Below are 26363 nucleotides of genomic sequence, written 5' to 3'. Positions count from 1 at the left end.
GGGCTCTCCTTAAAGGAGTCGATGCCCTTTGTACCCCAAGACTCACGGAAGGATGGAAGGATGAACTTTCTCAGGAAAAGAAGGCTGACACAAATACCAGGTCTATGTATTGCAAGTCCTAACTTCCAGAGAAATTGAAAAACGCTACGAGAACCAGCCTTTGCATACAAATGAGGGGCTGTGACCTTTGTGCAACACTGTTTTCTTCAATTCCCAAAGGGCTCATCATCGGCAATCAAGCAATAAGGTATCAGAGGTTTCTGCTGGACCAGGACCAGCGTTAAGACTGTGTGTGGACGGCACCAACCTTAGAATGATGGAGAAACTGAAAAAGTGGACTAGCTAACAAACAGAGAATCAAATTTTAATGTCTATATTCTCTTTGGCACTCAGTTATTTGCACAGTATTATGGATGCTAATGAGAAACTCTGGGATTTCCAGGTTGATTTTAAAAAGCAAGCCAACTGAAGGGCATGGCTTGTATGTGGCCAGCAGAAAAAGAGTGTGAATTAATATTTTTTCCATAATTAAACTGTCATGGAGACATACTTCCTAGCATACCAGCTTCCTTGCTTTCCATTGGATACTTGGGGCCATTCTTCATTATTTCATCCACAGATCAATTACTGAACTTGGGCCTCTGCATAAGCAATAAGTAAAGGTGAGATGGGGAGGTATAAACTGCTTAGTTGCGTACTAATGACATACTTCATAAGACAGAAAGAGTCCCTTGGGAAAGATTGGGAAATGAGTTTTGCAGTAAATTTTGATCTAATCTTTGTGGATTGATAAAATAAATTATGTAGAAACCCATAGAAAACATTGTGTTTATCAGCTTTCTGTTACTATAGCAAATACCTGAGATAACAAACTCAGAAAAAGCAAGGATGTATTTCAGCTTAAGCTACCAGAAATGCATGGCCCTACTGTTTTGGAATCATTGGCAAGACACCTCATCTTGATAGGCTACTATAGTGGCGCATATCTGCTCACCTCATGACCCCAAATCACAAAATACAGTCGAGGAACAAAAAAGAGCCAAAACCTAATTATTTTTTCAACAATATTCAGTGGCCAAAGAAACTGCCTCCACCAGATCCCACATCTTCAAGCTTATATATATATATAAAATCATATCTATCTATTAGACTTAGGAAATATATTCTTGTGCTAAAACCAGACTAATATGTCACATGACCATGGTTTGCATCAATGTACAAAATTCTATACCAATGACTTAGAAATAACCTTCTTTGTGAGGTACAATTCAGGCCTTGAATTAAGGAGTAAGTTCAATATATACCTTTTGTTCTATCCCCCTTCTATATTTCTCTATATCCCTTTCTTTCTTTTCAGCTCCTATATCCTGAAGAAACCTTAAGAGAAAGACCTCCCATTCCCTCTAAGAGGGGTTCGATAGTTTTCCATTTGCTCTCTTGGTCTACAAATGCTTAATTTCATTGGGAGGTGGTTATAAGTTATTACTGATCTTATACAGAGAGAAAGCTAGGCTGAACATAGGGATGTCTCTCTTTTCCTTTATCTTTCATCTGTAGGTAAGGAGATAGGAACTGAAAAGAAGTTACTTTTTCAATGTATTCTATCATACCCAAAGAAAAGTAACTAATACATCAAACTGTCATTGTAATGAACACAGGGGTTGGGGGGGGGGGTAAACCAAACAAAATTCAAAGCAAGACAGACAGTATATAAAATACAATGAAGATTAAAAGCTAGATGATTAGAATAGATAGTAAAATATTAATAGATTAAAAAAACCAACCAAGCAAAAGTTGGTTCTTTGACTAACAAATTTAATAGACTTTTAACCAGCTTGACCAAGAAATTTAAAAAGAAAGCTCAAATTACTAAATTCAGGAGTAAAAGAGGGCATGTTCTCACTTATACTAGATAAAAGACATGTGTTCATACTTCTAGGTATGTAGGTATGGTGGTTTGAGGAAGAATGTCTGCCTATAGACTCACACATGTGAATTCTTAGTCACCAGGGAATGGCCCTGTTAGCTGATGTGGCCTTGTTGGAGAAAGAATGTCACTGGAGATGGGCTTTGGAGTTCCAAAGGCTCTAGCCAGTCCCAGTGTTCTCTCTCTCTCTCTCTCTCTCTCTCTCTCTCTCTCTCTCTCTCTCTCTCTCTCTCTCTCTCTCCCTGTGTGTGTGTGTGTGTGTGTGTGTGTGTGTGTGTGTGTGTGTGTGTCTTCCCACTGCCTTCAGATCAGAGTAGAGAACTCTCAACCATGTCTCTAGGACCATGTCTACCTGTATGTCGCCATACTCCTCATGATGATAACAATGGACTAAACTTCTGAATTATAAGCTGCAATCAATTAAATGTTTCCCTTTGTAAGAATTGCTGTGGTCATGGTGTCCCTTGGCAGCAATAGGACACTGACTAAGACAGTATTCAAAAATTTTAAATGTATTTTATTAATTTATTCATATTACATCTCAATTGTTATCCCATCCTTGTTATCCTTCCATTCCTCCCTCCCTCCCATTTTCCCCTTATTCCCCTCCCCTATGACTGTAACTGAGTGGGACCTCCTCCCCCTGTATATGCTTATAGGATATCAACTCACTTCTTGGTAGCCTGCTATCCTTCCTCTGAGTGCCACCAGGCCTCCCCATCCAGGGGATGTGGTCAAATATGGGGCACCAGAATTCATGTGAAAGTTAGTCCCCATTGTGGTCAAATATGGGGCACCAGAGTTCATGTGAAAGTCAGTACCCACTCTCTACTCAACTGTGAAAAATGTCCTGTCCATTGGCTAGATCTGGATAGGGGTTCGAAGTTTACTGCATGGTACTGGCACAGCAACAGGCTGGTTGATCAGGGGAATCTAATCGAAGACCCAGAAATGAACTCACACACATACGGTCACTTGATTTTTGACAAAGAAGCCAAATCTATTCAATGGGAAAAGGATAGCATCTTCAACAAATGGTGCTGGTCTAACTGGATGTCAAAATAGAAAAATTCTTACAAAATTCAATCTTAAAAAGAACTGAGAAGAAACAGGAAATACTAATATACATATAAACACTAAGACTGTTAATAGGTACTTTAAATAATCTAGGGTGAGAAAATGGTTCATTGTGTAAAGTCCTTGCTACGCAAGGGTGAGGACCTACATTCAGATCCCAGAGCCCATGTAAAGCTAGACACAGTAGTGCATCTGTAATCCCAGCACACTATGCTAAAATAAGAGGAGCGGGCAGGAGGCTGGAAGCTGGAGGACACCCAGTCTCACACATGCTGCAGTAAACAAGAGAGCCTGTCTCAAACAAGGTGGAGGATGAGGACCAGCACCAGAAGTTGCCCTTTGACCTCTGACCTCTTCACACACACACATACACACATCATGTGCACACACACACACATCATGTGCGCACACACACAAAAAAAAAATAGGAAAAATCCCAATAAGTCTAGATGTAAAGAGATAGAGGGATCTATTCTACTAAACATTAAATAATTAAGGGTAATGTTTTATATCTATTTAGGAACTCTGCTATATCTGTAATGTATAAATAACCTCTAAAACTTGAAAATAAAAAGTCAAGCTGCATAATTTGAAACCTAGAAAAGAATTTGAGTAGAATTTCTCCAAAAGGTACACATATGGCTAGTATACAAATGAAAGATGCTCAATGCATTTCTTAGTCATCAGTTTTAAAAAAAAAATCACGGAAGATTCTGCTTGCTTCCACAAAGATGTCTCTACTCAAAAAGAAAAATTGCAGATTCTTATAACAATCTGCAAACAGTGTACCCAACATACATCACTGAAGGGTATATAAAGTGATACAACCAGTTTGGAAATAGTTTCAGAGTTCTTCAAACAGTTAAGCATGGAGTTACCATATGGCACAGCAACTCAACTTCCTTTAAGCACACATATTTCTGTTTTGCCAGGTTTTTTTTTCTTCCCCTTCAGTAAGGCACAAGAACCTGTCCCACAAGCTCCACCGGATTCCTGAGGCATGAGCTCTGGACAGGTTGTGTGAACCACTTATTGAAGAAAGAAGATGTTTTGTTGTTTTGCTTTGCTTTTTACTGGGCATGATCAAAGACCTAAAGAGTTACCTGAGATTCAGGCTGAGATATCAGTGCCTCTCCTGCAAGACACAGCAGGTAAGATGTCATCCCTTGTACTCTGGCCAGTTCTACCCCAACTGCTAGATATGGAGCACATGCCTCACTAATCCTGAAAACATAAAAGTGCCTCCTTTATACTTATACTTCTGAAAAAACAATCCTCAAGATGTCAAGGGTGTACAGATGTTTTTTTTTTAATAAGCATATCCTTGGTTAATTCAGGATGATTTAGGTCTCCTTTGAACTGTTAGCAGTTAACTGGTCCCATCATAATGCATTTCAGAGGTATGAGTTTATCTGATGGAGAGTTCCAAGATGGACAAGAGAGAGGTGGGGGGGAGAGAGATGTTTAATTTTAATATTGCACAAAAGGATGCAACTACAACCTCCCTGCTGCAAGATAACATTTATCTAGTTTAGCGCCTACTTCTGCTGTGTCTACTCAATCTCTCTAAGTGCACAAGTACCGATAATTCCCTGGATCTTCTGAGACATAGGAAGATAAAGCCAGAACTCTAAGACATTTGTAGCTTTGGACCCAGGCCTCAGCCTTACAGCAGGTAACACTGGGGAGCTGAAGAGGCGCCTTCATGGAGTGACTGCATCTATTCACCCCATCTTTTTTCCTGAAATATGCCTGCACTCCCTTTCTTGGCTATAGAACCTGTGAACACAATCCAGCTCATGCTTAGCCTAGTGTCACTATGCTGACTTTCCCCTGGGAGGGTCAGAGCCCCTTACTTTGCCTCAGAACTGCTGCTCAAAGTCACCTGCTTCTTTCTGACTCCATGATGTTATCTCAGAAGCTTCATACGTACATCCTCTTTGTGAGGGTCTTTGCATCGTCAGAAAGTACAACAGTGGTAAAACCTGTAAACTGAGTCCATATGCCTATACATCATTGTTTTTAGGAATCCCTATAATATTTGTACAAGATGGCAAGTATAGTTGCATCATCTTTTATGGAAAATAAAAATGAGGAATACAAATTTTCCCTTCCCATGACTGCTGAAGTGATTCTTATAACAATGATTTTTTTTATGTTTATAACAAAATTATTTTGTTGTTGTTTTATGTTAACAATTTTCTGTCTGCATTTCTGAAATTCTGAGAAAGGAAGAAATATCCCAAGAATGGCTATCCTGCAATGGGATACATGGGGATAAATGATCAACTTCAGGTCACCCCACCCACAAACAGTTGTCATTACAGTCAACGCCAGCCTGACGTAGGGATTTCTCTTAGGACAAAGCAGAATTGCTTCTCACAGCAACAAGGCTGAAAGTCAATTATTAGCCAGTGAGAACGCTTTGAATTTCCATAATCGCTGTACTCAGCACTTAAATTTTAAAGGTGTTTACTGTTCATTCACCCTTAGCACATCCTCTCATATCGTCTCTCCTCTACATGGTAACAACCAAGTGTCAGTTATCCCAGCTCTTCCATTTGAAAGCCCAGGGACATCCTGAAACCCAAGAGAAGATTTACAGGATGATACACCATGTTAATAAATTTGGGACAATTAATTTTTTGGTCAGGCAAAGGAAAATAGAAGAGAACAAAGAAATAAAACCAATTCACAATCACTAACAGAAAACGAAGCTGCATCTTGTGTGAGGATGTGACGCTTACACCAGTGCAGGATGGGGTTAGATAGCCTGGCTTCAAGGTGAGCAGAGGCAGAGGCCAGCCTTCTACCATTCTTGGAAAAGCCCTATCCTCTTCTTTAGCATTACCTTCATACAGAGCTCAACTGATGGGCACTGTTGATCATTCCAGAACAGCTGAGGGAATTCTGCTGAGCCTCACTCACAATCCATTTTCATCTACCAAAGATATGTGACATGCATTCTTCAAAATCAAGGTATTAACTATTTTATCATTGATTCTATAGATGATCAATTAGGCACCTTGGATGCAAAAGAAATGGACACTTCTGAGAAAGGACAGTCTAGCCAATAATCTAAACATGAAAATAATCTCAACACACCATAAAACAGTGAATTTAGCACTATACAGGGGCTATGGAAGCACATAAGGACCCTTAGCAAGGAATGAGCCAGAAAGAATGGATTACCTTTCCTGGCCTGATCTTGCAAAATATTATCAACCCAAATTATTATGAAGGTGATTAGAGAAGGTACTCAAAATGTTCATAGAAATGATGCCTCCAGACTGGGCAAGTGACAGGCAGTACTGTGAGGAAATCTATAGAGGAAGTAAGAAACATGCGCAAAACATTGGCTCAGCAAGACAGCTGAAGGACTCAAGTTGATTCTAGAAAAGAAAGTTGCTGAGGCCTGGATTAAGCTAAACACAGGAGAAGAAAGAGGAGGAGGAGGGGGAGGAGGAGGGACAGAGGGGGAGGAGGGGGAAGAGAGGGAAGAAGGGGAGGAAGAAAGAAGCCAGGATGTGGTGGGCCAGAACATACCTTAGGAGAATGGTGCTTTGTTTGTTATCATTTAAGGGTTTAACCTAGGGAGTCAGAATGTCCTATTGATCCTTCCCATGTATCTAGGGAGACAGCAAAGGAAAGGGCAAATGGAAACAAGAAATCTTGTCAATCAGTTATTTCAACAAATAATATTTAATGTTTCGATAAATAATATTGAGTAATCAATATTATTTCTGGCCCAAAAAATGTTAAACTGGATTAAGGACTTCCATAAATAAGGTCATTTAGAAAATTAGTAGGATTTTTTTTTGTATATTTCAATAAAAAGTGAGAAATGAATGGCTCAGTGGAAATTCCCATGTGGCTGGCTTGGTTGATGTGGATGGTGCCATTAAGAAAACCACATAGGAAGCACAGGAGAAAGTGGATTTTGTAGGAAATATTAGGTGGGCTTAGCTAGAATCGTATGAATCTCCAGATAGAGATGAGTGAGAGGCATTGGACAACATGGAACTCAAGAGAACATCAAACTGGTGAAATTGATGTGCGTTCTCTACACCTACAAAGTAGGCGTAGGTGAGGGAGCTAAGGGAGAATGGCTGGTGAACCCAATAGAGAGAACCTTCCTGGGAGAAGGGAGAAAGTGGTAGGCAGAGGGCTCTGCATGACTCTGAACAACCCAAAACATCTGGGTAGCTTTCCACTACTTCTGAAAGCTCTCTCTCTCTCTCTCTCTCTCTCTCTCTCTCTCTCTCTCTCTCTCTGTGTGTGTGTGTGTGTGTGTGTGTGTGTGTGTGTGTATGTGTGTGACTTTTGGACAACATAAAATTATGTATTATGTACTCCTTCAGAATCTGAGTTTAAGATATTCTGGCTATTTGACTGTTGTCATATCAAGAATTAATCACCAAAATGGAACATCAGGCAGAACCAGTAGCGTGCACAACGAGGATGGGTGCCAAACGCATCCAATCTCTGTGTGGGCTTTCCTGAATTCTGATGGTTTCCTTCCAGAATCCCATTTTCACTCTTTATGCTCCATTTTCCCCTGGAAAAAAAAACTGAACAGATAAAAGGAAATGTCAATAAAACAGAAAAAAGATTCCTGAGCTCAGTTGAATCTCTTCCTTTAATCATAGCCTAATGCTTTAATGAACTAACAGAGCTTCTCTATTTTTTTTTCTCATTGTATTTGTCCTCTACCCTTTACAGTTGTTAGAGGGAATGCTGAACACTGTGGTTACCCTCTCATTTTTATTCTGTTTCTAAAAGAGACATGATGAGAGCTAAGCCGCTACACAAATTCTTATTTCCTTTTACGGTAACCATTTGGCTGTGCTGTCTTCAGTGAAACAGGCCTTGCACGTATGTATAATGTTCTTCAGTGACAAGGACAACTATCATGGGAAGAACGTTTGTCTCCAGGCAAAACTCATGTGGTGAAGTCCTGGATTACAATGTGGTGGTGTTAAGAGGTGGAGTTGGGAGAGGTGATTCATGTGAGACCATGTAATGGACATGAGTCTCTCCTCGTATGGAGAACTATGAAGATTGAAATATAAAAGGGGTTATAGCATGAAGGTAGCCGTCCACCATAAGGAAGATGGAGCTTTTAGCCTCTAGTACTGCCAGAAATACATATTTTTTATTACCTTGTGTCCCATAATGGAATTTCACTAGAGCAATCAGATGTGACCAAGATGGAATCTTCCTTCATCCCAGTGCCATAGAACCCAGGTATCAGTGTAACTCAAACTACTGTGCAGGTGGCAGCAGAATGACAAGTTCATGAGATTCAATGAATTTTTGAAGGCTGTTTGGATTACTACCACTTGGCACTTTTAAACTTCTTTTTAATCTTTGAACTTCTAAATTTTTGCAGGATAATTTTATAGGCACAACCTATCTACTCTAACTAATGTAAAACAGAAATAGTGGGTTAGAGGGGCAATAAACACTAAATTTTTTTCCTTCTTCTAAAGGAGCTAAATAATTTTTAAATCATGGAGGACTATTTTATAATAATTGGCAGATTCAATAATGTGAAGTGTAGAGGAGTTTTAATCCAGTAATGTGGCAGCTTCTAGGTCTATATGGTACGGATGGAATACAGACACACCCTTGGTACCCACCTTAAATCCCAAACAGTGATGGTATGTTTAGCTTACAGGGGAAGCAGCCATGTTTGAAGTGACATCTAATTGAGTGGCAGACAAAGTGACAAATCAGAGAAAGATGTGAGTAAGAGACAGGATACGCCTAACTGTCACAGGAAAGAGAGGCAACTCGAGCAGCACAGGGAGTCAGAGTGGGGTCTGACTTTCACATGAACTCTGGTGCCCCGTATTTGACCATGTCCCCTGGATGGGGAGGCCTGGTGGCACTCAGAGGAAGGATAGCAGGCTACCAAGGAGAGACTTGATACCCTATGAGCATATACAGGGGGAGGAGGTCCCCCTCAGTCACAGTCATAGGGGAGGGGAGTAGGGGGGGAAATGGGAGGGAGGGAGGAATGGGAGGATACAAGGGATGGGATAACAATTGAGAGGTAATATGAATAAATTAATAAAATATATTTTTAAAAAGGAAAGGAAAAAACCCAGCACAGGGAGAGAGAAAAAAAAAGTTTCTTACCAGGATACTTTTACAGAGACAGGCTGCAGAGAGAAGAAGTCAGACACAGGTGAAGACAGAATGAGCTGGAGCCAGAAGATTAAAACATATTGCCAGAATTAGTTTGAGGTCAGACAGAGAAATGCAGTCAAAAGCCGAGAGAAGCCAGTTTGATTCAGTCAGATTTGAGAAGAGTTTAGGCCAGAACAGCAGCTGAGTTGAACCAGCCAGTGAGAGTTCAGAAAGAGCTAGGAAGGCTTGGGAATGGCTCTCATCTCATCCCCTCATCTGAGGCAATAAACACATTTGCAGTGGAGAAAATGTATAACATCATTAAGAACCACGGTTTCTTAACTAGCTGGTGTTCAGCAAATCTGTAGTGCATTACTGAGGAACTACTAATGTTGCACACTGAATTTTTTGCTATGCTGGGAACCAGCATTTAAGTTCTAAGGAGTGCTGTACTGCTGTGCTATAACCCCCATTGTTGATTTTCTGAGGCAGGGACATACTATGTAGCCCAGATTGGCCTTGAACTTCTTATCTTCTTATCTTCCTGAGATGACAGTAGTGTGTTAACATGCATGACCCCTCAACCTTTTCTGAATAATAATATGTTCTGGCTCCGGGAAGCCCTAGGCCACTTTCCCAATATAGAAAATTACTTAACAAATTCAATCTCCTTTTAAACTTTCTTATGATTTCATATTTACCTCAACCAACTCTGCACTTTAAAATCTTAATTATGGTCAATTAATCATAAGTCTTAAGTTCTATAACTATTTGTGGGATCCTCATTGTGTCTTCATATAAGGATATATTAAAGAAAGTAATATCTGCACGATGTAAAGAAACACATGGTGGTAGGTACCTTTAATCCAAGCACTCAGGATGCAAAGCAAAGTGAGGTAATCCCAGGGCTACACAGTGAGACTGTGGCTCAAAAAAAAAAAAAGGGAAATAATTCAGTAAAAATATTAAAACATCTGTAACAGACACTCAGAAACTTGCTGGTAACATTCCTTCATATTTCTGTATATATAGACATAGAAGTACACTTACATAAAATTGAGTTATTTTACATTGTGTGTGTGTGTGTGTGTGTGTGTGTGTGTGTGTGTGTGTGTGTGTACGCATATGTGCATGCATAGACATGTGTTCAGATTCCTATAGAAGCCAGAAGTAGACATCCGATCCCTTGTAGTTGGAGTTACAGGAAACTAATCCTAGCCACTCATTGTGTGTGCTAGGATCCAGATTAAATTCCTCATACTTGAGCGGCAAATACTCTTAACTGCTGAGCCATGAGTAAATTATTAAAACATCAAGTACTAGAATGCTATCAAATGCCATCTTATTAACTCAAGAACACAACAGTTTAAAAGTCAGCTTACCGTAAAGTTCTGATCAGCAACTCAGAGCAATAGGCTGCATGATTCTGGAGTCTTCAAGGCTGATCTGACCAACAACTCCAGAGAAGATATGTCACATATGCCACTGGGTTTTTTTCTTTTTCTTTTTTTCTTTTTTTTTCTTTTCTTTTCTTTTCTTTTCTTTTTTTTTTTTTTTTTTTTTGTTAAGCAACCTATTATCACTCACTGCAAGATAAACTCTAACTAAACTCTTTTATATGCATATATGCCTATTGTGATGCATTTTATATGAATATCTATGAATCTGATAAGCTAGTCATTTTCCATATGGCTTTGCAAACATCCTGAGTAGTAACTCCTCCTTCCACTCTCTCTCCTGCCCTGCCTTGCTATCACTCTCCCTTGGTCCTACTTTCTTTTTTTTAATTAAACTTTTTTAAAAATTTTTACATATACATTTATATTATTACACACATATACAATAACCTACCTATAGCAAGAAGAACCATGTTAAACTTAATGAGCTGTCGGCCAAAGGAGGAATCAGTGGCCCCCACATTCCAGTAACTCTGAAGTAAGGATAGGCTGTGGGGATTGACAAGGTGGGAACAGTCACATAAAGAGTGCATCCTATGACAAGTGCAGCAAGTATCTAAGCAGCATAATTAAGTACTGACAGAGGACAAATTATCAGAAAATAAAATAACATTCTATTATGAAACTAAATAGCAACTCCTGCACTTCCCTGTGATAAACCCAGATGTTTTGATATACTTTCTGTCTGAATATATAGTCCGCAAGAACAAGGATTAGAGTAGCTGCCATAACAAAGTAGTTATTTTTAGTTGCAGTATTGTTCAGACCAGCTTCTACAGCTGATCATGGAAGAGCTAGAAGATGGCCCCATCCAGCACGGGAATGTGCATACAATTAATTACTCAAAGACACATGGGTTTTTGTAGGGCTTGCCTTGCAAACGCTGGCTGGCACCAACCATGGCAGAATTCAGTTTTAGTCTACCTGCCATGGAGCTGCAGTTCTGACTCTAGTCAACACTTGGAGCTGTGGCCGCTTTCCCATGAAATCGTGTTATAATTGGTTAGATAATTGGAAGTCTTGTCCCTGACCAAGGACTCGGCAGCAAATAAATCATGGACATAACCAACAGTGTGTCACACAAGCAACTGTACTTCAACGTTCATACGACAACCGTAGCTTCTAGGAACCATTTCAATTAGGGTAATTATCGTCCTCATCCTATAAAATGGTCAAGGGTTTACAAATAACACATAAAACACAGAACAAATGTATCATAAACTTGGCTTATTTAGAACTAACAGAAAGCTAGCTGTTGTGAGCATTAGTGCAGACTTTTGTAGCAAAAATACACACAGCGTAGATCATCAAGCAAACACACAGCAAGCTGTGAAAGAGCATTTTCGCCAATGCATTCTTTATTGCGTATAAAAGCTACTGCTGAAAATTCCTCAAATAAAAGCCAACAGCATTTCTTGAGATGCAGTTCTTTGGGAAAGAGTCCTTAAGACATGATACCAGCAGACTGTAGGTCTCCACGTTAGCTAGCCCATCTACCTCCATCTGCATTTATACCCAGCCTACAGCTGCACGTGTGTGCTCATACCAGCTCACTTGTCCTGCCTAAGTTCATTGCTAGGATAATCCCATCATAACTCACATGGAGATAAACCTCTCCTTCTTGATCCCTTTGTCTCAGAGGTCCTGAAGTGAGCATGGCTTTGCATATCATTTGGTAATGTTTGGTAAAGTTTGTGTTATCTCATCAGGGAAGTGGGTGCTGCTGAAGTCTGGTAGAAAGGGGGCAGCGGCTCCATTAAACCTACCATCTACTCCTTTGCAGTGTCCCCTCTAGACCTATGTGTGAATAGCACCACTATTACATTTTTTTTTCACAACAGTCTCTATTAAAGAAAAGAATATAGATTCAACAATGTGGTTTAATTCATCCAGATAACTCTTGGTAAATTGGTCTTTTGTTTTTTTGTTTCTCTTAACAAAAAGTACCATTGTAACCTTAGCTGAGTACCTGGCACTTTAAAAAGGTGGATTAAGAAATGTCTGTTAAATAAATGAATAGAAATAAGGGAAAACGATGAAAGAAGAGGATTGAATTGTGCTAGGTCCAGAGTTTGCTATTGTCTTTGTTTATTTCCTTAACTACTTGAATTAGTAACAATTAAAGAACTTGCTGAATTAATAGTCTCTGTACAGTTGGGGTTTTGTTGTTGTTGTTGTTTTGTTTTGCAGCTCATAAATATAATACTTTAAAATAATCAACTTTCAATTGTACTCAAAGCTTAGACAATTATTTCATAAAATCAATTAACTAATCTAAGTCAGCTGAGATGCCACTTAAGTTTTGTATGGGTCGTGTGGTTTGTGTGTTTGCTTATTCGTTGACTTGTCTTCTTATTTCCTTTGTTCTTCTGATCTGTTCCCTAAGAAACATCGTAGAGCAAAGTATTACTTCTTTTGGAGGCAAATGCTTAGCAGGAGAGAAAGGATTATGTTTAGGGGACCTTGGCAGAACCAAATGTCCTGGAGAACAGCGAGGGAACAAGGCATAATTTTAAAATCTACACTTAATTTTAGTATGTATTATCAAGATGTTATGCTTCAAATTTGTACAGTTCTTGAATAACCATATAGTGCTAATATATAATATCACAATCAATACTAAACATAAATACACATTCTTCCCATCATTTCCCTCCAAGCATTATTATGTTTATATCTCAACATACTTCCAAATAGTCACGTTCTCTCTATTAAAAAATAGTTTTATATATAAATGCAGGTTTCTCAATATCTCTTAAATAAAGTATAATAAGTTAACTGTAGATAACAAGTACCAACCTAAGTTTATGATTCTTGGTATCACACTAAAAGTGAATCTTCTTAGGCCATTTTACCATTGTTCCACTTAATCCAGTATCTGTTATCCTTGGTCTTAATCTTCCAGCACCAATTTGATACTGCTTTCTGTTTAAGTTTTTTATTGTTTCTCATCTCAATCTCATCATATGTACCCAATGAACCCTTTAAAGACTCCTACTGTGTGGAATGGCAGGCCGTAGGAAAGCACTTTGCATTTTGAAAATGAGACAGAGGAGAGTGGGTGACAAACTCACATCCGGCTTCCTGAAGTACCAGTTGGATTGAATTTCAGTGTCCCAGCTCTGGATGCATCTCTCTTAGCACCAGCTCCAACAAGGAAAATGAAAGGTGAGCTAGTGAATTAGACTGTCAAATACAAGTCAAGGATCTAACCAGAGACGTGAGCATGGCCCGGAAAGAGCCCTTCGCTAGGAGCAGCTAACAGCGCTGCCAAATTTCACACTCACACATTGGGTTAAAAGGCAAGGCTCTGTAGACATTCCACAGAGATGAATTCACTCTTCCTAAAAGGACCCTGATAAAGCTAGGAGGTGAGCCCCACCTACAGCATAGCTTTAGAGCTGCTTTTGAGAAAGGTGTTAGCCACGTGGCCCACTTTAAATCTCTTGTGAAATACTGGGAGGCAGAAAACAACAGCAACAACAAATGTCTGAACTCCAGATGAAGCTACCCGGAAGCACAGCACACGTGATGTTTGGGCTTCCCCTCCACTCGCTGTCCCTGCGGTTCTCACAAGGACCACGAGCAGCGCATTCCTCACCTGCCTTCAGGTTGCTTTGCGTCTCTTATCAGCGCTAATAAAATGACAACCTTCCGGAGGAAACCCTGGCCCACTGGCCACAAGGAGGAACTGACTGAACCCCAGGGTGACTTGAAGCCATGCATCACAGCCATGATTCAGAAAACAGGTGGAAGTACTACCCGTGAGGACAAGTCCTACTCAGAACCAAATGCGCCAAGTCCAGCAGCTGTGTTGCCCCCCCCCCGCCCCCCTCTCAACCCCCCTCCCCCCCATCCCACACAGAGCACTCCAACCTCACCAAGGGATCTGCTGTCAGCCTGTATCTGGACAAACCCAGGTCCAGGTGATCAAAGGAACTGTTGATTTCTGAAATGACTTGAGCTACAGTGTAGCCACAACAAAGTGGGCCTTCTTAAAGGTAAAGTACATTTAAAACAATCGGAAGGAAACTACCCCGAGATAAACAGGCTTGGGGATATGTGAAGGTAGTCCATTCTGAACAGTTCTGCAGAGGGCATGTGGATTAGAGAAGAGGACAATCTAAACAGGACAGTCATAGACAAAACTGAAGTACAGCAGTACACAAAAGCTATATATTGAAGTGAACAGACTCAGCAAAATAATACTGCTTGCTAAGCATTTCCCTGCTGAGCTTTGGTTCTGTTTTCCTCTGTCTTGGTGCAGGGTCTTGCTTTGTTGCCAAGCCTTGTCTTGAACCGACATCCCTGGGACTTCATGGTTGTATACTAAGTCTGACAGGACTTCTTTTTGACTTACTAATTCTTGGGGTTCTGTAGCTAAAAACTAGGCATATGCAATTAGATTATAATATTAATATCACGGTGTTAAACTTGGATCTTCCAAATTTAATATTATTAAACTAGAATTGAAACTCCCCCCCCCCCCCCCGAGACTAAATGTTGACTGATTTGAATGTATTTAATCAGTCCCATTGTTGGCTGTTTCTTTGATAATTCTGGTGGCAAGGTAGCATGCTGCTAATCTTGCAGTTAATATGCAGAATCTCTGCCTTCTGTTTTAGTTCACCAAATTGCTCTCTAAATTATTTCTGAAAGTGTCAGTTTTTTCTTCATATCTTATAAACATTTATATTAATTGTTTTTAAAACCAACCTTGGTGAAAAAGTGGTCTGTTGTTGTTTTAATTTGTTTTTAAGAAACATTTACACCTGTATCTGGTGATATTTTTAAATGACCTTCCTAGTGGTGTCCTTACTCATATACCTGCTACTTTGAGGCTGGTTGTAACTCTTTTCTTACAGATTTGCATAGCATGTGTCACACAAAACTAAATCAGCTTACTTGGTTCTTTTTTTCATTTTTAATAGAAACTATGTTAAAGAATCTAGACCTCTCCTAATGCTGAGTTAAAAAGGATGAGTATTGACTCTTTCATAAGATGAATAATTAATAAATTGTTCAGTATCCCAGTTCTGGTGAGGATAGTGTCGCATGGCCTCTGCCTCAACAGTGAAGACCAGAAGCCATAGCCTTTGTCAATGCGGTCTCTACGCTTATCAAACGCTGATTAAAAACACTACTTGAAATCAGCATGGTGACTGAGAAAATAAGCTGTGACTTAAAAGTATCTGAATTAAAGCTTTTTATGGGTCGTACTGGGCAGGGGAATTAGTGTCCAGGTGTTAGCGGTGGATTGGGAGGAGTACTGATGCTTCTCCGCCGTGTTTGTGAGCATTACATGGAATGATGCACATAAAACTAGCAACAGGTACATGTTAACTCCATTGATGCAACACTTTACAAGCATAGCACCTGACACAGAGTGCTAACTCAGTAAGTGTTGACTATATGAAACTAATGCTATTATGCCTGTTACTCACAGGCCCCAAAAGCAAATAAAATCCGGAGCTCAGGCCCCAAGGAGGAAAAAGGTAGGTGAGGAAACAACCTTTGTATGACTTTATCTAGAACTAGAATATGCAACACAGAAAATGGTTGTGCTGTCAGGACACTGATATACTTCTCAACTAGGAAGGTACTGAGTTATGCATGGTTTTATTCTTACTTCAGTTAGGTTGGCCATTCTGTACCAAAACTCCAGAAAGATGCTGAAGTGTTTCTCCAAGTCACGTGTCTATCCATCGGTCTTACCTCTTGAATTCAGGCCCCTTACTTACTGCAGACACAGAAGCACTCCAGACTCCTGACAGTAGCACCTCTGATTTAAAACGTGAGCGAGCTGGACTCTCCACAGGCAAGTGCTTCTGGGAAGAGTTTGCTCACTCTCTGGTACTGTGATTTGTCAACTTAAAATTATGTAGTATTTTGAGGGATGGAGGTGAAGGATGTAACTCAATGATGAAAACTTGCTTAGTATGTGCCAGCTGCTGGGTGAATGCTCCAAATTATCTACTATTCTTCTGTCTGTCTGTCTATCTATCTATCTATCTATCTATCTATCTATCTATCACCTATTTATCATTATCTGTCTGCTGTTTATGTGTGACATGCCATATTATATGACTTTTTAAAATGTTTAGTTTTATGTATTTCATATCCAGTAGTCTGTTTACTCTAAATTTCCTTTGGTGTTTTTCCTCTGGTATTTGTAGTTGCTATTATAATTTGTTAGAACAATTGTCTCTACATAGTTATATTCAATGTTTGCCAACAGTCAATCTCTCTCTCTCTCTCTCTCTCTCTCTCTTCTTCTTCTTCTTTTTCTCACTCTCTTTCCTCTTTTCTCTCTCTCTCTCTCTTCCTCTCTCTTTCTTCTTCTCTCTCTCTCTCTTCTCTCTCTTTCTCTCTCTCTCTCTCTCTCTCTCTCTCTCTCTCTCTCTCTCTCTCTCTCTCTCTCTCTCTCCCTCCCCCCTCTCTCCCTCTCTCTAGTATATGTATGTTTTGGTGTGTGCTATTGTGTGCACCCACATTGTCCATGTAGAATTTGAAGATCTGAACTGAATGGTCCTTGCTCTCACTGTCTGTGTTTGCCAAGGCAGGATCTCTCAATGAAGCTGGAGAGTGCTGTGCACTAAACTGACTAGCCAGTCAGTGAGCCCCAGGATCTGCCTGAGAAACCCTCAGTGATGGGGTTACAGACACCTAGCTTGTATGTAGGGCTAGAGTCTGAACTCAGGTTCTCATGCGTGTACAGTAAGTCCTATGTGTCAAGAAAAGCTATTTCCTTGTTGATTTAAAATACTTTCCGATGTTTATTATAATCTGAAATTTTCATTTTTTTCTCAAAGCAGCGGGACAAATATCTATTAATGATAAAAAGAACTGAGAGAAGAAGATAAAACAAGTTTAAAATATGATCTACACACACACACACACACTAGTTTGGCACAAAACCATCTGCTTTTCTTGCTTCCTACCAAGTCCCCAAGTGATGACATACTTACTGCATCAAACAGGTGATTTGAGACAAAAATAATGTGGCAGAGTATAAGTGACATAACACTTCCTGCCATTTTCTTCTTTGCTTGTGCATCTAGAGACACTAAGTGTGTTCACACTGCTGTGGAACCCTCACATATTGTCCATGCCCAGAACCTTTAATAACAAACTGCTGAGCAGTAAAGCAAGATCACACTGAAAACACTTTCATGAAATTTAAAGATATAGTCTCTAACCAGATTGGACGATGTCATCTTGTGTGATTCTGTGCTCTGCGACTGGAGGACTATGGAAGAGGAAAGAAGGTTAAGGCAGATCAGAAAAAAAAATTGGAGAAACTTTTGTCAAAAGGGCTACAGCAGAAATGGAGGTGAGGCTTGCGTGGCAGAATGGTCACCTACCATGCAGGAGATCCCATGTCATCATGCTTGGAAATATCTTTTGATAACGCAAGTATCTTTGGCCTTAAGGATAGAAAGTGAACCACCTTCATGAGAAAAGTAAAAAAAATCTACCTAAATACCAAGAGTGTATTTGGGGTGAAAAATATTTTCTAACGCCAAGAGTGTATTTCATATGGCCATACTTCTCACGGTTCTCTAATGTTCATAAGTGACTACATTGCACAAAATAATAATTGCTCTCCTACTATAGGTTTTTCTGTAACTGAAATCAGCTTGTAAATAATATTAAATTTTGTGCAGGATGATAAATATGGATCTATTTTCATTTTTATACATGTAGACATCCAGTTAAACCAGCACCATTTGTTGAAGATGCTATCTTTTTTACATTGTATGGCTTTTTTTTTTTTGTCAAAAATCAAGTGTGCATAGGTGTGTGGGTTTCTTTATGGGTCTTTGATTGGTCAACTAGCCTGTTTCTACGCCAGTATCGTGCTGTTTTTACTACTGTTGCTTTATAGTACTGCTTGAGATCAGGAATGGAGATTCCTTCAGAAGTTCTTTTATTGTACAGGATTGTTTTAGCTTTTCTGGATTTTTGTTTTTCCATATGAACTTGAGAATTGATCTTTCAAGGTCTGTAAAGAATTGTGTAGGTATTTTGACAGGGATTGCATTGAATCTGCAGATTGCTTTTGGTAAGATGGCTATTTTATTATGTTGATCCTCCTGATCCATGAGCATGGGAGATCTTTCCATCTTCTGATACCTTCTACAATTTCCTTCTTCAGAGACTTGAAGGTTTCTTTCACTTGCTTGTTTAGAGTTACACATAAATACTTTACATTATTTGTTGCTTTTGTGAAGGATGTTGACTCACTAATTTCTTTTTCACCCCATTTGTCATTTGTGTAAAGGAGGGTTACTAATTTTTTAAAAATTTATCCTGTATCCATCCACTTTGCTGAAGGTGTTTATCAGCTTTAGGAGTTCTCTAGTAGAATTTTGAGTCACTTATGAGGATTTTAGTTTAGGAAAATAAAAATGTCTACCACATTAAAAGTACCTATACCACATTTACTAAAGAAAAAAATGGAGACCCTGACAAGGTTGAATGTCTTATACTAAACATCAATATTGGCATCATCAAACAGATTAGGACATCATTAAATATTATTTAAAGACTGCTAGTTTTACAGCATCTGTATCTGCATAGCTATTTCCTCTCTTTATCCTCTGTTGCCTAAAGGTAATAGGATATGTCCTCACCTTCCATTTTAACTGTGCTCAGAGCCAACTTCAGTGGCATGAAACACATTGAGGGTGCTTTGTATTGCCATCTGTCTGTAGAAGATTTTATCTTCCGAAATTCAAACTGTGGACCATTGCATAACTCCCCATTTCCTTTTCCCTGGAATCTCTGCCAATGGCCATTTTACTTCCTGACTCTATGAATTTGAGTGTCTTATTATTTGACAATAGCAAATAATTTTTAACTGCAACATAATTATCTTAATTGTAATACCCTAAATCTTGTAGATGGTGTTCCTAGCATTGGCATGTACACAAAGCACTCATAGTTTAGTGATTCAGTCAAAGCTCTGGCCTGACGGAGACCTGCCTCTGGCAAATAAAACAAAGCCCCTTTATTTCCCTGTTTTGATGAGCCCTAAACCATCTCACTGGGGTTCTGGTACTGCTTATAGACGCTGAATGTTTCTGATGGTGCAAAAGTAAGTCATAAAAATATCTACAGTACTCACTTTAATAGTACTCACTGCCATTTAACTGTAAACAGGCTTGTAAGATGGCTGTAAAACTCATAAGTTGCTGAAAGAGGCCATAATAAAGTCATAATAATTGCTAGTACAAACACTGCCAGAGAGGCAAAGGATGGCTGGCTGGCTATGGAGGATGGTATGTGTGATGTAAGCAGGAAAGAAACCTGGGCTGCAGCCATTTAGTTTTGTTCCTGGTGAGGCTTATCTTTTCTGTGATCTTCGGTGCCCAAATACATTAGTTTTAGTCAGGGGGGTGGTGTTAATGAATATGCTATAAATATATTGCTATGCCAATCTTGCTTTACTGGAGACTCTCCAGTCTCTTCTTCAATAGGATCATCCTCCTGGCAGGAGAGATAGATAGACCAGTATTTGAAATAGAGGCTGCCAATCACGTTTCATAGTATGTTCCATAGTAAACCCAACTCCTACTGGAGATGTGTGCCAGTCCCTGTTTGGATAAGAAAATAACTCTTCTGTGCAGAAGGAAGAGACTAAACTTTCTGTCTATAATGTTCTAGCTTGAGTTAGTTGGGGCTTCTGCAGCTACGGGACATTTCTTGGCGATCTTGGGCTTCTCCTGTTCCAACGAGGCTAGAGAAGAATTGGATAAAGGCATGCATTTCTTTCAACCAGGGTCTTGGTTCAGATTTACAGAGACACAGAGCTCCTGAAAGTCAATGTAAACATCTCCTCTGTGATTTTTTTTATATTTATAAAATGTATCAAAGGTGTCATTAAGGTTGAGCATGCAGAGCACAGTGAACTGTGGCAGAGGCCAGGATCGGAGCCTTGGAAACATCCTCCATTTTGGTGGAAAAGGCACCTTGTTGCTGGCAGCATGAAGCATCTCACTATCTAATGCAGGTGCATGGAGGACTCCTAGTTCTGTAAAAAGTAAGTTTCTAATCAAAAGTTCAAAAACTGCCGACACACTTCAGTATAGAAGGAGGCACGAGGCTGCAGTTAAGTTAGAGAGAACATTGCCTGCATGGAACTCTGTGATCAGTACTTGTATATGGCACTGATGTCTGGTTAAAAACCTATGGTATGGCTACAGCAAGCAATCACAGGTTTGTAGTCATGGGTTTGTGGCTTTTGCTTGCGTGTTGTCATTTAGATGGCTGGAATGTTACTAATCAGTATATCGCCAGAACCATGCTATAAACCACCACTCACATATCACATCAAAACAGACATTACAGGAGATCTGGCAATAAATTGTCAAGTTCAACCTTTATTAGCTAAATCCTTTGCAGGTCAATGTCACTCAGTCTGTTACTTACGGTGAGCAGGAGCCAAAGGGGAGGTTGTACTGCTGCTGTCCTCCACACGTGTTGGAGCAGCGCTCCTCTGTGACTGCCGTCCTCCCCACAGAATCCTCCACACGTGTTGGAGCAGTGTTCCTCTGTGACTGCCGTCCTCCCCACAGAATCCTCCATACGTGTTGGAGCAGCGCTCCTCTGTAACTGCCATCCTCCACCTAGAATTCGCCACAAGTTTTTTTTTTAATCAAGATTAAAATATTCTAAAGAAATTTAAGGAGATGACTGCACACACAGGCAGTGTGCTTTTTAAGTGATTCTTTATGCTTTCAGCTTTTATGGAAGAGGGGGTCATTATATGAACACATTTTGTCTATAGAACATTTTTTAACACATGGTGATGTGTAACTATGATGCCAGAATTCACAGGAAAATCAGACTGAACCCTATCCTCTTCCTGGTCCCTTTTACTCAGAAGAAACACACAGAATTGTGTTGTTTTTCCCAGATCTGTACAACCTTGGTCCGCATGCAGAGTCAGACATGTCCTGATAGGGCAGGATAGTGATACTGTGCTGTAACCTGAATGTCTTTACCCCCTGGGCTCCCAAAACCAAGGATTCTGCATCCTGTCTTTCCCTATTCCTACTTCACATTACTGCACACAATGGCCAATGAATTCCTACTACATCATGACCGTGGGTCTGAAATTCAAAAACTGGGGGGAAAAGCCAATATCTTTTTTCATACTTAGCATTTTGTGCTTTCTTAAGGGAATTAAAAAATACTATAACCCACCAAGCAGTGGTGCACGCCTTTAATCCCAGCATTTGGGAGGCAGAGGCAGACAGATCTCTGTGAGTTTGAGGCCAGCCTGGTCTACAAAGTGACAAAGTGACAAAGGCTACACAGAGAAACCCTGTCTCAAAAAAACCAACCAACCAACCAGACAGCAAACAAAAACAAAGAAGACAATGATGCAACACATCACCACCAGATGTCAAGTTCTGAATTTCCTTGACTCTCTTTGTGCTTTTCAAATCTGCTCTTACTTTACTTCTTGGCATCCTCTAAGGATACCTTCATCACTATAGCGCTAAAGCTTCCTGAAGACAGTTAAAGTATCATTCGCAATATAAACACTCCTGGAAAAGTAGCTTCAAGTTGAGAAGCACTCTTTCATACCCACCTACCTACTCTTTAATACCCTGCTCAGGTATCCAAAATGTATTCTCTCCTTTACATTTGGTAGATCAAATATAATCTCTCTCTCTCTCTCTCTCTCTCTCTCTCTCTCTCTCTCTCTCTCTCTCTCTCTCACACACACACACACACACATACATACACACACAAACACACACAGACACACACACACACACACGCACGCACACACATACATACACACACAAACACACACAGACACACACACATACATGCACACACAAACACACACACACATACATACATACATAATCATTCATTTTATATTCTTATTTGAATATGATTTTGAAAACCACATGAAGTAATTTTGGGGAAAAATTACTTCATTAATGAAGACTTCCAAAGGTGGTATTTTTCCTGTTAGGGCTTTACCCTTACACTAATACTAATACTACAGCTCTCTCTGTTCTACCCTGAGTCCAATTCTGCTACCCTCCTCATGGAAACGGGACATCTTATATAAACAAGGTTTTCTGAGGACAAAGAGTGTCCTGAATATGGTACACACCAGGATTCTCATATTTTTCAGCAGTCTGCTTAAAACTAATTGACACTCATTAGCTCAGGTGTGGGCATGTTATGTACTATAACAGATACTCCATCCATCTGATTGTGTGGTGTGTGTGTGTGTGTGTGTGTGTGTGTGTCTGTCTGTCTGTCTGTCTCTGTGTGTGTGTGTGTGTGTGTCTGTCTGTCTGTCTGTCTCTGTGTGTGTGTGTGTGTGTGTGTGTGTGTGTCTGAGAGAGAGAGAGAGAGAGAGAGAGAGAGAGAGAGAGAGAGAGAGAGAGAGATTTAGAGTCCAAAGGGTACTTAGTGTAGTTTTTGTTCACATGTACCATACCCACAGTAGTAGTTTAAACAATTGTTGTTGATTGACTATCTTATAGGCACACTTTCCCTTGATCTGCATGATGATCTAATCTTGTAGAGAAAGAAAGAGACAGATGAAGCAGAAAAGTCTCTCAAGGTGGCTAAACATTAGTGCAACAGAATGAATTCAAACTTCAGATCCTTAGTCACACATCTTCATGGAGGCGAGGAATAACAGAGAACAAAGGCCGGATGGAGAACACGTAGAGGGGTTCAGGGATAATACAGGTTCACTCTGTCCCTAGGAGGCATCAGGGCTTGAAACAAGCAGAGATGAGGAAAAGGCTAAACCCAAGCTTAGATAAGCTTCCAAAGCTGAGATGCTCTGGGGTCCATGTCAGGATCACTCCATAGCCTGGCCGCACGTCACTGAGAAGGCCTTATGGCAGCACACCAAAACGAAGGTCCTCATACAACTGTGACCTCCAGATGACACCTCGGCAGAGTGGTCCTGCCGCAGCCAGGTCCCAGGACCTAGAGAGATAGTTGATGTCCCAGGCTTCTGATGATGCGCAAGATCCAGGCGTGCACGGCCTCCTTACCTCTCTACTCAAGCTGAGCTTCTGTTTGGAGTGGAGCTGCATCGTGGTGTGTACAGGCCATGGCTAGGAAGGGGCGGCTATCTAAAGACTGCTTTCTGGCCTCTGGCTTTTCATCATCTTCCTTTGTGATATTACAACATTCAGGAGTTGGGTTTTTTTTTTTCCACTTGGAATTAAATATACAGTAAGGTTTTTTTAAATTTAATTTTCTTAAGTAATTTATGTCCTGTGTAAGTGAAATGGGGAAAAAAATAGAAGGGAGACCTGGAAGTGTATAAAAACCATATTGTATGCTCCAGAGCAGGGCTCACCACCTTGGAGCCTTTTTATTCTCCTGGGAAAACTCATAATGCAGTCTTATGAGTGTTGTTTGTTGTTATATTTCCCCCTTTATCCCTTCCTTCTCTTTACCTCCTGAGTCTCCTGTCTTTTTATATGCTTTGCGGAGGTATACTGCTGACACAATAGCCTGGAGCGAGGAGCCGCTGGAGCCGCTTCTGTTCCAGAGGGTAATTACACACACACACAGGGTGTATTTATAGCAATAAAGGTGCCAAAGCCAAAGCGGGGGCGGAAAAGACAAGAAGGGGCTCGGCCTCAGGAGGGCGCCACCTTGAGTCAGCAATGCAAGCTCTGCAAGGACGCCTGTGGAGTGGTCACCAGTGTTCCATGGACGCGAGTCCTTGCTCAGAGAAACTGTCCAGGGCTGCTAACTGCACTTGCCAGTGGAGGACAGATTAGGGGAACTACCTGTCTTTGTGCTTGGCTCCTCCTTCCTCCAGCGTCAGAAGCTCTCCCTAAGGGCTGGTGAGAAGGCACAGCGGTAAAGTCACCTACGGACCTCAGTTGGATCCCGGGAGCCCAGTGGAACCCAAATGGAAGGAAAGGACAAAACTCTCTCAAGTTGTTTCCTGACCTCCACACCTCCACATATCCATCACAGTATACATAGATGCCTGGCCCCACAGGCACATGCACATGCATGCAAAAATAAAATAAATAAAACTATAAAAAGGATCCTGTCTCAAAAACAAAAACAAAAACAAAACAAAACAAAACAAAAACTATAAAAAGAAAAGCTGGTCCTACCATGAATCTGGCAATGCTTAGTGGCTCTGAAAGCCGGGCTTAGAGACTGTTGTTACGGAGCAGGAGCAGGAGTGACTCCATGGGTGTGAGAAGGGCTATCCGCTGGGCTTCTGCTCAAGCCCCAAAGAGAACCCTTTACTGTGACATACATGTGGATGTTCTGAATTCAGTTTTATTTGAAGAAAATCGTTCATTTAACTAAAGAGCTAACCTTCTCTACTCCACAAGTATTCTCCAGGCTCATGACAGCTAGGAGCCTCACTGAATGCCCCTCCTTGGTCCTGCAGCCCCTCCAAGCACAGCTGCACCCTCACAGCTTCCCTTCTTTGGATTCCCGGCAAGCCACTAGGATCTCTCTGCTTCTCGTGACAAAGTCCACTTTTCTCAGCCACCATCAGTCATTCCACAATGGAAATTTGGTCCTTCCCTTAAACTGGTTAGGACTCATTTGCGTTTACCTTCCAGGAGTTGGAGGTTTACCACCTCCTGGAAGGTAAACGCAAATATGTCTCTGTGTTAACATTGATCTGCTTTCAGGAAATTTCAACTGTGTAATGCAACCGTATCATCTATAATCACCATGTGCTTCTTAGATGTCTAGAACTTATTCGTCCAGCATGACTTAACCATTGTTCCTTCTCACCAACACCACCATATCACCACAAGATATACCCAGGGCTGGCTATCACCTTCTGTTTTCTGTTTCTATGAGATACATTGATTTAATTCTACATATAAAAGAGATCGTCCTTTGTTTTATTTGCTTTTCTGTGCTGGCTTATTTCACTTAGCAATGTCTTCCGTATTTTTTATTCACATCTCACCCTACAAAGTTTTCTTTTGAAACAATGAATAATATTCACTGTGTATATATGTGTGTGTTCTTATTTTTTCAACTTAACATGGGCAAAGAACTTGAATACGCATATCTCAAAAAAGAAATGCAAGTAACAAACAAGCAGGAAAAAACAACCTCAACCCCACTAATCACCAGAGAAATGTGAGCCCAAACCACAGTGCCTCTAGCTGGAGAGATGGCTAGGCAACTTCAGACCACTGGCTGCTCTTCCAGAGGACCCGGGTTCTATTCCTAGCACCCACATGGTGGCTCACAACCATCTGTAACTTCAGTCTTGCGCGATCAGACGTCCTTTTGGGGCCTTCACGGGCATTGTACACATAAAGTATATAGACTTGCATGCAGGTAAAATACTCCTACACATAATAAATAAACAAATAGATCTGTTTAAAAATGTAGGTGTGTTGATATCATTTCACACTACAATGCCTATTACCAAAAAAAAAAAAAAAAAAAAAAAAAAAACCAAGGTGATGAGAGATGGTTATACTGTGGAGAAGAAAAAATTCTTTCTCACTGTTGATAGAAATGTAATACACTCCAAGCCATCAAGGACCCACAGTATGGATTTTTCTTAGATTGGAGATCAGAACTAATATATATATATATACATATATATATGTATATATATATATATATTAGTTTCACTATGAAATTACTGTGTCAAAGAGAATCTGCATCCCATGTTCACTACAGTGTTATTTTTACAGCAACACAAAATAGAGAGTCAACCTAAATGTTCATTGACAGGTAAGTGAATTTAAGATGGAAGA

The sequence above is a fragment of the Acomys minous genome (assembly GCF_964271855.1).
Source record: "Acomys minous genome assembly, chromosome: 9".
Lineage (NCBI taxonomy): Eukaryota > Metazoa > Chordata > Mammalia > Rodentia > Muridae > Acomys > Acomys minous.
Note: the sequence above shows the minus strand (reverse complement) of the source record.